The 15000-nt window shown below is 46.6% G+C and overlaps 1 pseudogene; it reads right to left on the reverse strand.

The window, feature by feature from the left end:
- Positions 1-918: 918 nt before the first annotated feature.
- The window catches only part of LOC124028659, a 23740-nt pseudogene continuing 9658 nt past the window's right edge, over positions 919-15000 (reverse strand).

The raw sequence follows: 15000 nt of genomic DNA on the forward strand, positions 1-15000 counted from the left end.
GATCTGTGATCAGTTTAGCCACCAGGACTGGGCCTGTATCCACAAAGCATCCCAGAGCAGCAGTGCTGATCTGGGATCAGTTTAGCCACCAGGACTGGGGACTCTGCCTGTATCCACAAAGCATCCCAGAGCAGCAGTGCTGATCTGGGATCAGTTTAGCCACCAGGACTGGGGAGGCCTGTATCCTCAAAGCATTCCAGAGCAGCAGTGCTGATCTAGGATCAGTACCACAGGACTGGGGGACTCTGCCTGATCCTCAAAGTCAGAGTAGATCTAGTATGGATAATGTAGGATCAATTTTGCCTTTTAGCTCATAAGGAATCAGATTATGGACAGGTTGGAACCTGATCCTGGATCAGCATTCCAACTCAGATGCTGTGGATACAGAGACAGATCACACTACAGTAGGCTACTAAATTACTGTTGTAGTGTAGAGAGAGAGAGAGGAGAGAGACCGATAGGGGGTACAGGAGGAGACCTCAGGGTGTCTGGGTATATAGAGGCGTAGAGGAGGAGACCTCAGGGTGTCTGGGTCTATAGAGGGTAGAGGAGGAGACCTCAGGGTGTCTGGGTATATAGAGGGGTAGAGGAGGAGACCTCAGGGTGTCTGGGTCTATAGAGGGGTAGAGGAGGAGACCTCTGGGTGTCTGGGTCTATAGAGGGGTAGAGGAGGAGACCTCAGGGTGTCTGGGTCTATAGAGGGGTAGAGGAGGAGACCTCAGGGTGTCTGGGTCTATAGAGGGGTAGAGGAGGAGACCTCAGGGTGTCTGGGTCTATAGAGGGTAGAGGAGGAGACCTCAGGGTGTCTGGGTCTATAGAGGGGTAGAGGAGGAGACCTCAGGGTGTCTGGGTCTATAGAGGGTAGAGGAGGAGACCTCAGGGTGTCTGGGTCCCCTCTGACAAGCTCTGCCTGTGTCCCCTCTGTCCCTCTCTCTGCCCGTCTGTCCCCCTCTCTGCCTGTCTGGAAGTCAGTAAGAAGTAAAGCGCACATTTCCTGCCCATGACATTCGGAACGAGGAACAGGAAGTGCACTGAAGCCTCTTCTTCTCATTCTTAGAGGATCCCTGTAGGATTTGGGGCCGACATCAGGCCAGCTTGGACACGGGTTAAGTCACATACTGTATCTGCTTCAGGTTCTGATTCAGGGTATAGTGACAGTTTACTCATTGTGCTTTATTCTGGGATTCTGACATCATAATTGGATGTAGCCCTTTGTAGAACATTCCAACTGATGACATCACAACCAGATGAAGGGATCCTTTGTTAAACATTCTGGTTGCGTCTCTCTGCTCAGATGTCACATGCATCAACCACTGGTTGAACGCCACGTCATCAACGGTGCACCAGATTGCTTTAACATGTGATGTGTTTAGCTGATCTGTAAAATACCTATCCAGGCGATGTAAGATCTGGCGTCACACCCTCTAATTGATGACATCACAATGTGGTGATGACACAGTCCTTTGAACATTCTGATGATGTCATAGTGACAGGACGCAAGCCTAATTGATGACATCACAATAGGCTAAATATGGTCCTATAAGAGGGGTCCCAGACTCCGCACCATAGCATTACAATGAATAGAGAACCTCTATCCCAATTCAAAGATAACCCTGTGGGTTTTACAGCTACTGGTCTGTTCTACACTAATTCTAATCCTGTCCTCTTCAATTTAACCCCTGGGGTACCTCCTCTCCTCACTTCCCTGAATGAGACATCTCCATGGCGACACCAGTGTTAGCTAATCCCTCATTATGGGATATAGTTCCCGTTTCCGTGTAGTTCCCATATCACACAGCACCAAACGGGTCATATTACAGTAATCTGGGAATAGTGGAGCAGACAGATTAGATTAAACTCATTAACATCGCACGCATGCACACACACACACACACACAATGCGGAGACCAGGAGTTACACACACCACTCTCTGAACAGAGAGAAAGAGAGAGAGCCATTGAAGGACTTTAAAGACTATAGTGAAGGCGGCAAGGTTTTGGTAATAATCGGTAGTGTTTTTGTTTTCAAGTGCAAATAAGCCTTTCTCTGTCCTGCCCTGCATTCTGTCTTCATGTCACTATCAATCCCACAGGATCCCATTCTGCCGTGTATCTCAATGGTGCCCTATTCCCTATATTAGTCCCTATGGGCCCTGGTCTAAAGTAGTGCACTATATAGGGAATAGGGTGCCATTTGGGAGGCAGCCCTGTTTTACTCAAACGGGTTCTTCTTCCTAACTGATTGAATGAATGACAATACAAAGTAAAGAACAGAGTAAAAGGAAGAGCATTAGTGGAGGAGGCAGAGAGGAGCAGAGAGGAGCGGCAGGGAGATGTTGAAGGTGATTGGCTGTGTCTGTGTGAGTAACATAACAGTACTCCAGACAACTCTCCAGTCCCTCTGTCCTCTTCTCAGACCAGGCGTTTCCTCTTGAGAGATTCCAACTGATGAATGGAGAGAGAGATAGAGAGAGAGAGGGAGGGGGAGAGAGAGAGAGGGAGGGGGAGAGAGAGAGAGAGGGAGGGGGAGAGAGAGAGAGGGGGAGAGAGGGAGGGGGAGAGAGAGAGAGAGGGGGGGGAGAGAGAGAGAGGGAGGGGGAGAGAGAGAGAGAGAGAGAGAGAGAGAGAGAGAGAGAGAGAGAGAGAGAGAGAGGGGGGAGAGAGAGAGGGGGGAGGGGAGGGGAGGGAGAGAGGGGGAGGGAGAGAGAGAGGAGGAAAAAAAATAAGATGGGGAGAGAAGGAGTGGGAGATGAGAGGAGAGAAAGAGAGAGGGAGAGGGAGGAGGGAAGGAAGGAGTGGAGGTGAGGGAGGATAGGAGGAAGAGAGGAAAGGAGGTGAGGTGAGGGAGGAATGGAGGAGAGGTGAAGGAGGAAAGGAGGTGGAGGTGAGGGAGGAAAGGAGAGGGAGGTGAGGGAGAGAAAGGAGAGGGAGGAAAGTGAGGAGGGAGGTGAGGGAGGAAAGGGAGGTGAGGGAGGAAAGGAGAGGAGGTGAGGGAGGAAAGAGAGGAGGTGAGGGAGAGAAGGAGGGAGTGAGGGAGGAAAGGAGAGGTAAGAGAGGAAAGGAGTGAGGTGAGGGAGGAATGGAGTGAAGGTGAGGGAGGAATGGAGTGAAGGTAGTGAAGGTGAGGGAGGAAAGGAGAGGAGGTGAGGAAGGAAAGGAGAGGAGGTGAGGGAGGAAAGGAGAGGAGGATAGCAGTGGAGGTGAGGGAGAGAGGAGGGCAAGGGGTAGGTGTCAGATACAATTCAAACTAAATGATATTACACATCACATGGTGCTCGTATACACGATGTGGTCCGATGAATACAGGCTGTTTAAACAGGCAGTCGGTTCTGATCTTTTGACACTAATTGGTCTTTTTGTATTTTTATTTTGACCAGTCACATCAGATCTTTTGCCAATAAAAAGTCAAAAGATCAGAATTGGGCTGCCTGTGTAAACTCAGACATACAGTCATATATACACTAATATGTACAGATTATTAGGTATAACCATCTAGTACCAGGTCAGAGCCCCCTTTGCCGCCAGAACAGCCTAAATTCTTTGGGGTGTGGAATCGTTGCTAACGTGTGACAGGAAGACGTTCCCCCCACCATTACACCACCGCCCCCAGTCTGTACCGTTGACACCAGGCAGGACGGGGCCATGGATCCCCCACCATTACACCCCCAGTCTGTACCGTTGACACCAGGCAGGACGGGGCCATGGATCCCCCACCATTACACCCCCAGTCTGTACCGTCTGTACCGTTGACACCAGGCAGGACGGGGCCATGGATCCCCCACCATTACACCCCCAGTCTGTACCGTTGACACCAGGCAGAACGGGGCCATGGATCCCCCACCATTACACCCCCAGTCTGTAGCGTTGACACCAGGCAGGACGGGGCCATGGATCCCCCACCATTACACCCCCAGTCTGTACCGTTGACACCAGGCAGGACGGGGCCATGGATCCCCCACCATTACACCCACAGTCTGTACCGTTGACACCAGGCAGGACGGAGCCATGGATCCCCCACCATTACACCCCCAGTCTGTAGCGTTGACACCAGGCAGGACGGGGCCATGGATCCCCCACCATTACACCCCCAGTCTGTACCGTTGACACCAGGCAGGATGGAGCCATGGATCCCCCCACCATTACACCCCCAGTCTGTAGCGTTGACACCAGGCAGGACGGGGCCATGGATCCCCCACCATTACACCCCCAGTCTGTAGCGTTGACACCAGGCAGGACGGGGCCATGGATCCCCCACCATTACACCCCCAGTCTGTTACACCCCCAGTCGTTGACACCAGGCAGGACGGGGCCATGGATCCCCCACCATTACACCCCCAGTCTGTACCGTTGACACCAGGCAGGACGGGGCCATGGATCCCCCACCATTACACCCCCAGTCTGTACCGTTGACACCAGGCACGGGGCCATGGGGGTTGACACCAGGCAGGATGGGGTTATGGATCCCCCACCATTACACCCCCAGTCTGTAGCGGTTTACTCCAAACCCTGACATCAGCGTGACGCAACAGGAACCTGTATTCCTTGGACCAGGCAATGCTTTCCACTCCTCAGTGTTGGTGACGGCCTGCCCACTGGGGACGCTTCTTCTTCTGTATAGCTGATAGGAGTGGAACCCGCTGTGGTCGTCTGCTGTAAAAGCCCATCAGTGACAAGGAGGGGCGAGTTGTGTTTTTCCGAGATGCCGTTCTGCACACCACGGTTGTACTGCGCCGTTATTTGCCTGTTTGTGGGCCGCCTGGTAGTTTGCGCGAGTCTTCCGTTTTCCTCCCACAGGACAGCGGTTAACTGGATGTTTTGTGTTCATTCTTCACACATCATTCTCTGTAAACCCTAGACTGTAGTGTGTGAAAAGCCCAGGAGGGACGTTTCTGTATCCGGTGTACCTGGCACCAATGATCAAACCACGCTCAGAGTCTCTTAGGTCACTAGTTTTGTCCATTGTAACGTTCAATGGAACAGTAACTGAATGCCTTGATGTCTGTCTGCCTATTTTATATAGCAAGACAGTGGCTCACTGTCTGTAGGAGCTGACCATGCTGACCAGGTGGTGTACCTAACACTGTCTGTAGGAGCTGACCATGTCGGTGTACCAGGTGGTGTACCTAACACTGTCTGTAGGAGCTGACCATGTCGGTGTACCAGGTGGTGTACCTAACACTGTCTGTAGGAGCTGACCATGTCGGTGTACCAGATGGTGTACCTAACACTGTCTGTAGGAGCTGACCAGTGTACCAGGTGGTGTACCTAACACTGTCTGTAGGAGCTGACCATGTCGGTGTACCAGGTGGTGTACCTAACACTGTCTGTAGGAGCTGACCATGTCGGTGTACCAGGTGGTGTACCTACTGTCTGTAGGAGCTGACCACCAGCTGACACTGTCTGTACCTAACACTGTCTGTAGGAGCTGACCATGTCGGTGTACCAGGTGGTGTACCTAACACTGTCTGTAGGAGCTGACCAAACACACAACCAGTCTGTAGGAGCTGACCATGTCGGTGTACCGTACCTAACACCTGTGCCACCTAACACTGTCTGTATATAACAGTGTTTACCTCAGTCTCCACCATCTTCAGCCGTCCTAGAGCGTCCTTAGCAGCATCCTGAATAGGCAGAGGGACACGTTACACACAGACAAACACCCGTAACACAAACACACAACCCGACCCTTTGCTCACCCTGTTGCCTTGGCTGGAAAACCTTCACTGACTCAGCAAGTCCCTGGGCAAAACGCTGCAAAATATTCTCATACTCTACAGAGAGACAGAGAGAGAGATAGAGAGGGGAGAGAGAGAGAGAGGGAGAGAGAGAGGGAGAGAGAGAGAGGAGAGAGAGAGAGAGAGAGAGAGAGAGAGAGAGAGAGAGAGAGAGAGAGAGAGAGAGAGAGAGAGAGAGAGAGAGAGAGATGGAGGGAGGGTGATGAGAAAGAGATGGATGGAGTGAGGGAGATGCGAGAGAGATGGATTAAGGGAGAGAGATGGGAGGGATGGATGGAGGAGAGAGTGGGATGGATGTATGGAGGGAGAGAGAGATGGATTGAGGGAGAGAGAGAGATGGATAGAGGGAGAGAGAGAGATGGATAGAGGGAGGAGGGAGAGATGGATAGAGGAGAGAGAGATGGATGCCAGCAGGGAGTGTCTGAGAGATGGATAGAGGGAGAGTGAGAGAGATGGATGGATTGAGGGAGGGAGGGACAGAGATAAATATGTTAGACAGTATGTTGAGCCTCTCTCTAGCTGGGCTTTCTGCCACTGCAGCCTGTGTGTGTCTGTGTGTGTGTTACCTGACTGTGTGTGTGCCTGTGTCTGTGTGTTACCTGACAGTAGAGTAGGGGAGCCTCTCTCTAGCTGAGCTTTCTGCCACTGCAGCCTGTGTGTGTCTGTGTGTGTGTGTCTGTGTGTCTGTGTGTTACCTGACAGTAGAGTGTCTAGCTGGGCTTTCTGCCACTGCAGCCTGTGTGTGTCTGTGTGTGTGTGTGTTACCTGACAGTAGAGTAGGGGAGCCTCTCTCTAGCTGAGCTTTCTGCCACTGCAGCCTGTGTGTGTCTGTGTGTGTGTGTGTTACCTGACAGTAGAGTAGGGGAGGCTCTCTCTAGCTGGGCTTTCTGCCACTGCAGCCTGTGTGTGACCTCCTTGTGTTGCTGTACCAGGTCAGATGGAGGATCCCGCCTACTCTTCCTGTAATCACCAATCTGACGGACACACAGGGTGATTGACATCATCTTAGACCAATCACAGCATAGATTGGCTACCTCCAATTCTGAACAGATCTAGAGTAAACGTTCCCACGGAGACGAGGAGAGGAAAATAAAAGATAGACAGAAAAGAAGAGAGAATGAAAACACACCTGTCTCTCCAGTCTCTCCTTATCGTAGTGCAGTAGACTGAAACTGTGGAGTTTATACTGGGGAGGAGAGTGGCTGGACTGGTTAGACTGCTTGTTCCTCCCATTGTCACTCTTTGGTTTGGAGCGAGGAGAGGGGCCCTGGGGGGGGGGGGGGGGACTTCAGTTAGACTGGTATTAATATAACATGTTAACTGGCAGAGACTGGTATTAATATAACATGTTAACTCTGACAGAGACTGGTATTAATATAACATGTTAACTCTGACAGAGACTGGTATTAATATAAATGTTATGACAGAGACTGGTATTAATATAACATGTTAACTCTGACAGAGACTGGTATTAATATAACATGTTAACTCTGACAGAGACTGGTATTAATATAACATGTTAACTCTGACAGAGACTGGTATTAATATAACATGTTAACTGACAGAGACTGGTATTAATATAACATGTTAACTCTGACAGAGACTGGTATTAATATAACATGTTAACTGACAGAGACTGGTATTAATATAACATGTTAACTCTGACAGAGACTGGTATTAATATAACATGTTAACTCTGACAGAGACTGGTATTAATATAACATGTTAACTCTGACAGAGACTGGTATTAATATAACATGTTAACTCTGACAGAGACTGGTATTAATATAACATGTTAACTCTGACAGAGACTGGTAATTAATATAACATGTTAACTGACAGAGACTGGTATTAATATAACATGTTAACTGACAGAGACTGGTATTAATATAACATGTTAACTCTGACAGAGACTGGTATTAATATAAACATGACAGAGTTAACTGACAGAGACTGGTATTAATATAACATGTTAACTCTGACAGAGACTGGTATTAATATAACATGTTAACTGACAGAGACTGGTATTAATATAACATGTTAACTCTGACAGAGACTGGTATTAATATAACATGTTAACTCTGACAGAGACTGGTATTAATATAACATGTTAACTGACAGAGACTGGTATTAATATAACATGTTAACTCTGACAGAGACTGGTATTAATATAACATGTTAACTCTGACAGAGACTGGTATTAATATAACATGTTAACTCTGACAGAGACTGGTATTAATATAACATGTTAACTCTGACAGAGACTGACAGAGACTGGTATTAATATAACATGTTAACTCTGACAGAGACTGGTATTAATATAACACGTTAACTCTGACAGAGACTGGTATTAATATAACATGTTAACTCTGACAGAGACTGGTAATATAAATATAACATGTTAACTCTGACAGAGACTGGTATTAATATAACATGTATTAATATAACTCTGACAGAGACTGGTATTAATATAACATGTTAACTCTGACAGAGACTGGTATTAATATATAACTCTGACAGAACTGGTATTAATATAACATGTTAACTCTGACAGAGACTGGTATTAATATAACTGTTAACTCTGACAGAGACTGGTATTAATATAACACGTTAACTCTGACAGAGACTGGTATTAATATAACATGTTAACTCTGACAGAGACTGGTATTAATATAACATGTTAACTCTGACAGAGACTGGTATTAATATAACAACATGTTAACTCTGACAGAGACTGGTATTAATATAACATGTTAACTCTGACAGAGACTGGTATTAATATAACATGTTAAACAGAGATGTTAATATAACTGTTAACTCTGACAGAGACTGGTATTAATATAACATGTTAACTCTGACAGAGACTGGTATTAATATAACATGTTAACTCTGACAGAGACTGGTATTAATATAACATGTTAACTCTGACAGAGACTGGTATTAATATAACATGTTAACTCTGACAGAGACTGGTATTAATATAACATGTTAACTCTGACAGAGACTGGTATTAATATAACATGTTAACTCTGACAGAGACTGGTATTAATATAACATGTTAACTCTGACAGAGACTGGTATTAATATAACATGTTAACTGACAGAGACTGGTATTAATATAACATGTTAACTCTGACAGAGACTGGTATTAATATAACATGTTAACTCTGACAGAGACTGGTATTAATATAACATGTTCTCTGACAGAGACTGGTATTAATATAACATGTTAACTCTGACAGAGACTGGTATTAATATAACATGTCTAGACTCTGTTAACTCTGACAGAGACTGGTATTAATATAACATGTTAACCTGACAGAGACTGGTATTAATATAACATGTTCTCTGACAGAGACTGTCTGTTAACTCTGACAGAGACTGGTGATTGGTTCATGGGTGACAGAGGACCAGCCATCTCTCTCCCCTCCTTACCTGTTGCTCTCTGTTAACTCTGACTGGGGTGGTGATTGGTTCAGGGTGGAGGACCAGTCTCTCTCCTTACCTGTTGCTCTCTCTCTCTGTTGGGGGTGGTGATTGGTTCAGGGTGGAGGACCAGCCATCTCTCTCTCTCCTTACCTGTTCTCTCTCTCTGTCAGGGGTGGTGATTGGTTCAGGGTGGAGGACCAGCCATCTCTCTCTCTCCTTACCTGTTCTCTCTCTCTGTCAGGGGTGGTGATTGGTTCAGGGTGGAGGACCAGCCATCTCTCTCTCTCCTTACCTGTTGCTCTCTCTCTCTGTCGGGGGTGGTGATTGGTTCAGGGTCAAGGACCAGCCATTTCTCTGTGGTGATCTGAAGCTGTGCTCCTCCCAGCGGCTCCCGAATCTTCACCCTCACCTCCAGCTTACCCCCCGTAGCCTTACGACCATCCAACACCTTGCACAACACAGACAGACAGAGAGACAGAGACAGAGAGACAGAGACAGAGAGATAGACAGGCAGGCAGACATAGAGACAGAGACAGGCAGACAGAGAGACAGAGACAGGCAGACAGAGAGATGTATGAGCATGTCTAAGTGAAAACATGTGTGTGTGTGTGTGTGTGTACAGTATCTCTGTGTGTGTGTATCTGTGTGTTAAAACTGTGTGTGTGTGTACAGTATCTCTCTGTGTGTGTGTACAGTGTGTGTACAGTATCTGTGTGTACAGTGTGTGTACAGTATCTCTGTGTGTGTGTGTGTGTACAGTATCTGTGTGTGTGTGTGTGTGTGTGTGTGTGTGTGTGTGTGTGTGTGTGTGTGTGTGTGTGTGTGTGTGTGTGTGTGTGTGTGTGTGTGTGTGTGTGTGTATCTCTGTGTGTTTACCTCTATAATCTGTCTGATGTCACATTGGTTCTCCAGTGAGTCCAGCTTCAGCTGAGCGTTCCCCAACACTTTGTCCCCCTTGAACAGACCCCTACATTAACATAACACACACACACACACACACACACATTAAGATCTATTGATGCAGCGGTGCGTCAAACTAAGTGCCATAATAATAAAATCCCCATCATCATCTGTCAATTGAAGTTAGAGATCTGTTTTCTATTTAATTGGATGCGCCTCAATCCACCAATGGCGTCCTGGTATCTGTGGTGGGAGGAGCTACAGCGGTGTTTGACGGCAGGTAGTCTAGTGGTTAGAGCGTTGGACTAGTAACCGAAAGGTTGCAGATCGAATCCCTGAGCTGACAAGGTAAAAATGTGTCGTTCTGCCCCTGAACAAGGCAGTTAACTCACTGTTCCCCGGTAGGCGTCATTGTAAATAAGAATTTGTTCTTAACTGACATGCCTAGTCAGTTAAGACTAAATGACTATTGTAGCTGGAAATAGCAGATTTTTTAAATGGAATATCTACAGAGGCTCATTATCAGCAACCATCACTCCTGTGTTCCAATGGCACGTTGTGTTAGCTAATCCAAGTTTATCATTTTAAAAGGCTAATTGATCATTAGAAAACACTTTTGCAATTATGTTAACACAGCTGAAAACGGTTCTGATTAAAGAAGCAATAAAACTGGCCTTCTTTAGACTAGTTGAGTATCTGGAGCATCAGCATTTGTGGGTTCAATTACAGGTTCAAAATGGCCAGAAACAAAGAACTTTCTTCTGAAACTCTGGTGTGTTTACCAGGTCTGGTGTATTAACCAGGTCTGGTGTATTAACCAGGTGTGGTGTATTAACCAGTGGTGTATTAACCAGGTCTGGTGTATTAACCAGGTGTGGTGTATTAACCAGGTGTGGTGTGTTAACCAGGTGTGGTGTGTTAACCAGGGTGGTGATTAACCAGGTGTGGTGTATTAACCAGGTCTGGTGTATTAACCAGGTGTGGTGTGTTAACCAGGTGTGGTGTGTTAACCAGGTGTGGTGTATTAACCAGGTCTGGTGTATTAACCAGGTGTGGTGTGTTAACCAGGTGTGGTGTGTTAACCAGGTTGGGGTCTGGTGTATTAACCAGGTGTGGTGTGTTAACCAGGTGTGGTGTGTTAACCAGGTGTGGTGTATTAACCAGGTGTGGTGTATTAACCAGGGTGGTGATTAACCAGGTGTGGGTGTTAACCAGGTGTGGTGTGTTAACCAGGTCTGGTGTCTAACCAGGTGTGGTGTATTTGGTGTGTTAACCAGGTGGGTGTGTTAACCAGCCATTAACCAGGTCTGGTGTATTAACCAGGTCTGGTGTGTTAACCAGTGTGGTGTGTTAACCAGGTGTGGTGTGTTAACCAGGTGTGGTGTGTTAACCAGCCATGGTTCTGGTGTGGTGGTGTGTTAACCAGGTGTGGTGTATTAACCACTGGTGTGTTAACCAGGTCTGGTGGTTAACCAGGTCTGGTGTATTAACCAGGTGTGGTGTGTTAACCAGGTGTGGTGTGGTCTCTGATCTCACAAGGTGTGGATGATGTCAAACTTGATGCCTTTGCCTGGTGTCTTAAGCCTCTGTCTTGAAGGTGGTTGTGTTCAGGTTAAACTTCTCTTTAACTCTGGACTGTTGCTGTTCTTCACTGTGGCGTATTGTCCCTAAGGCCTCCTCCTGTTCTTAACACATGCCTAGTCAGTTAAGACTAAACACACACACACACACACAGCACACACAAATACCAGGTTTTTTAACACATGGAATATCTAACCAGAGGTCATTAGTGGATCTAAGTGGTGTGTGCAACCATGGTGTGTGTTGCGTCCTGTGTTAGTCTTACCAAGGCACACTGTGTTAGCTAACCAAGACTCTTATCATTGAAAAAGGCTAATTGATCATTAGAAAACACTTTTGTTAAATTATGTTAACACAGCTGAAAATCAGGTGTGGTTCTGATTAAAGAAGCAATAAGGTGGCCTTCTTTAGACTAGTTGAGACATCAGAAGTGAGTCTTACATCAGAGAGACACTATCAGCATCAGAAGAGAGACATCAGAAGATTTGTGGTGTCAGAAGAGAGACATGGAGAGACATCCTGAGGCCAGAAGACAAAGAACTCAGAAGAGAGACATCTGAAACATGAAGAGAGACATCAGAAGTCTGGTGTATTAACCAGGTGTGGAGAGTTAGACATCAGGTCTGGTGTATTAACCAGGTGTGGTGAGTTAACCAGGAGTGGTCAGAAGTTTACCAGGTCTGGTGTATTAACCAGAGTGTCAGAAGAGAGACATCAGGTGTGTGTGTTAGACCAGGTGAGGTGTATTAACCAGAAGTGAGGTGTGTTAGACCAGGTGTGAGTGTGTTAACCAGTGTGGTGTGTGTCTCTGATCTCAGAAGTGGATGATGTCAAACTTGATGCCTTTGGCATCTGAGACATCCTCAGAAGAAGCCTCTGAAGAGATCGGTTGATGTTCAGGTTGTCCAGAAGAAGACATCTGGACTGTTGAGAGAGACATCACTGTACTGGTCTTATCCTCTGGGCCTCCTCCTGCAGACACACACGCACACAGAGACCAGAACAGAGACATCAGAAGACAGAGACATCAGAAGAGAGAGACATCAGAAGAGAGACATCAGAAGAGAGAGAGACCAGAAGAGACACAGAGAGACATCACACAGACAGAGAGACATCAGAAGAACCAAAGACATCAGAGAGAGAGATCAGAAGTGAGATCAGAAGAGAGAACATGAGTGCATGCATCAGAAGAGAGACATCAGAAGTGTGAGACATCAGAAGACCAGTGAGACATCAGAAGAGAGAGACCAGAGAGAGGAAAAGGAAACTCAGAGAGAGACTGGAGACATCCAGATCACAGAAGAGAGAGACATCCTGAGGAGAGGGAGAGAAGAGAGAGAGAGACATCAGAAAAGAGAGAGAGAGATCAGAAGAGAGACATCAGAAGAGAGACATCAGAAGAGAGAGAGAGAGATCAGAAGAGAGAGAGAGATCAGAAGAGAGACATCAGAGAGAGAGATCAGAAGAGAGACATCAGAAGAGAGAGATCAGAAGAGAGAGAGAAGAGAGACATCAGAGAGAGACATCAGAAGAGAGACATCAGAGAGAGACATCAGAAGAGAGAGAGAGACATCAGAAGAGAGAGACATCAGAGAGATCAGAAGAGAGACATCAGAAGAGAGACATCAGAAGAGAGAGACATCAGAAGAAGAGAGACATCAGAAGAAGAGAGAGACATCAGAAAGAGACATCAGAAGAGAGAGACATCAGAAGAGAGACATCAGAAGAGAGACATCAGAAGAGAGACATCAGAAGAGAGAGACATCAGAAGAGAGAGATCAGAGAGACATCAGAGAGAGAGAGAGAGACATCAGAAGAGAGAGATCAGAAGAGAGAGAGACCAGAAGAGAGACATCAGAAGAGAGAGACATCAGAAGAGAGAGAGATCAGAAGAGAGAGACATCAGAAGAGAAGAGACATCAGAAGAGAGACATCAGAAAGAGAGATCAGAAGAGAGAGACAGAAGAGAGAGAGACCAGAAGAGAGAGACATCAGAAGAGAGAGAGATCAGAAGAGAGAGAGAGACACCAGAAGAGAGAGAGAGACCAGAAGAGAGAGACATCAGAAGAGAGAGAGAGACCAGAAGAGAGAGACATCAGAAGAGAGAGACATCAGAAGAGAGAGACATCAGAAGAGAGACAGAAGAGAGAGAGAGAGACCAGAAGAGAGAGACATCAGAAGAGAGAGATCAGAAGAGAGAGACATCAGAGAGAGAGACATCAGAAGAGAGACAGATCAGAAGAGAGACATCAGAAGAGAGAGATCAGAAGAGAGAGATCAGAAGAGAGAGAGAGAGATCAGAAGAGAGAGAGAGATCAGAAGAGAGAGACATCAGAAGAGAGAGACATCAGAAGAGAGAGAGAGAGAGACATCAGAAGAGAGACATCAGAAGAGAGACATCAGAAGAGAGACACATCAGAAGAGAGACATCAGAGAGAGAGATCAGAAGAGAGAGGGGACATCATCAGAAGAGAGGGGTCATCAGAGAGGGGTCATCAGAGAGGGGTCATCAGAGAGGGTCAGGAGAGAGGGGTCAGGAGAGAGGGGTCAGGAGAGAGGGTCAGAAGGAGGCATATAAAGTTCAAAACAACACACCTGAGGGAGCAGGTAGATTGATGCCCTTCACGATGTACAGCGTCATCTCATTGGCTGTCAGGTCAGGATACATTCTACAACAGACCAGAAGACAGATCACTTCCCTCCTGCTGTGTATATATGTGTGTGTCAGAGATGTATTTTCATATGAATGTTAATTGTATAATATCATTCTGACTTGACAGTGTTGAAGGTCCTCAGTGTGGTATTAATATGGTAGTAACAGTATAGTATTTGACAGTGTTGAAGGTCCTCTTCTCAGTGTGATATTAATATGGTAGTAACAGTATAGTACTTGACAGTGTTGAAGGTCCTCAGTGTGGTATTAATATGGTAGTAACAGTAGTAGTGACAGTGTTGAGGTCCTCAGTGTATTAATATGGTAGTAACAGTATAGTCCTCTTCTCAGTGTGGTATTAATATGGTAGTAAGGTCCTCTTCTCAGTATAGTACTTGACAGTGTTGAAGGTCCTCAGTGTGGTATTAATATGGTAGTAACAGTATAGTACTTGACAGTGTTGAAGGTCCTCTCCTCAGTGTGGTATTTGGGGACAGGTCGGCCCTTGGCGTGGGCCAGCTTCAGCACCTCAATGTTCTGCATACACTCCTCTGCCAGCTTCTCAAACCTGACAACAGCAACACACACGCACATTACACACACACACACACACACACACACACACACACACACACACACACACACACACACACACACACACACACACACACACACACACACACACACACACACACACACACAC

Source organism: Oncorhynchus gorbuscha, unplaced genomic scaffold, assembly GCF_021184085.1.
Source record: "Oncorhynchus gorbuscha isolate QuinsamMale2020 ecotype Even-year unplaced genomic scaffold, OgorEven_v1.0 Un_scaffold_4603, whole genome shotgun sequence".
NCBI classification, from domain to species: domain Eukaryota; kingdom Metazoa; phylum Chordata; class Actinopteri; order Salmoniformes; family Salmonidae; genus Oncorhynchus; species Oncorhynchus gorbuscha.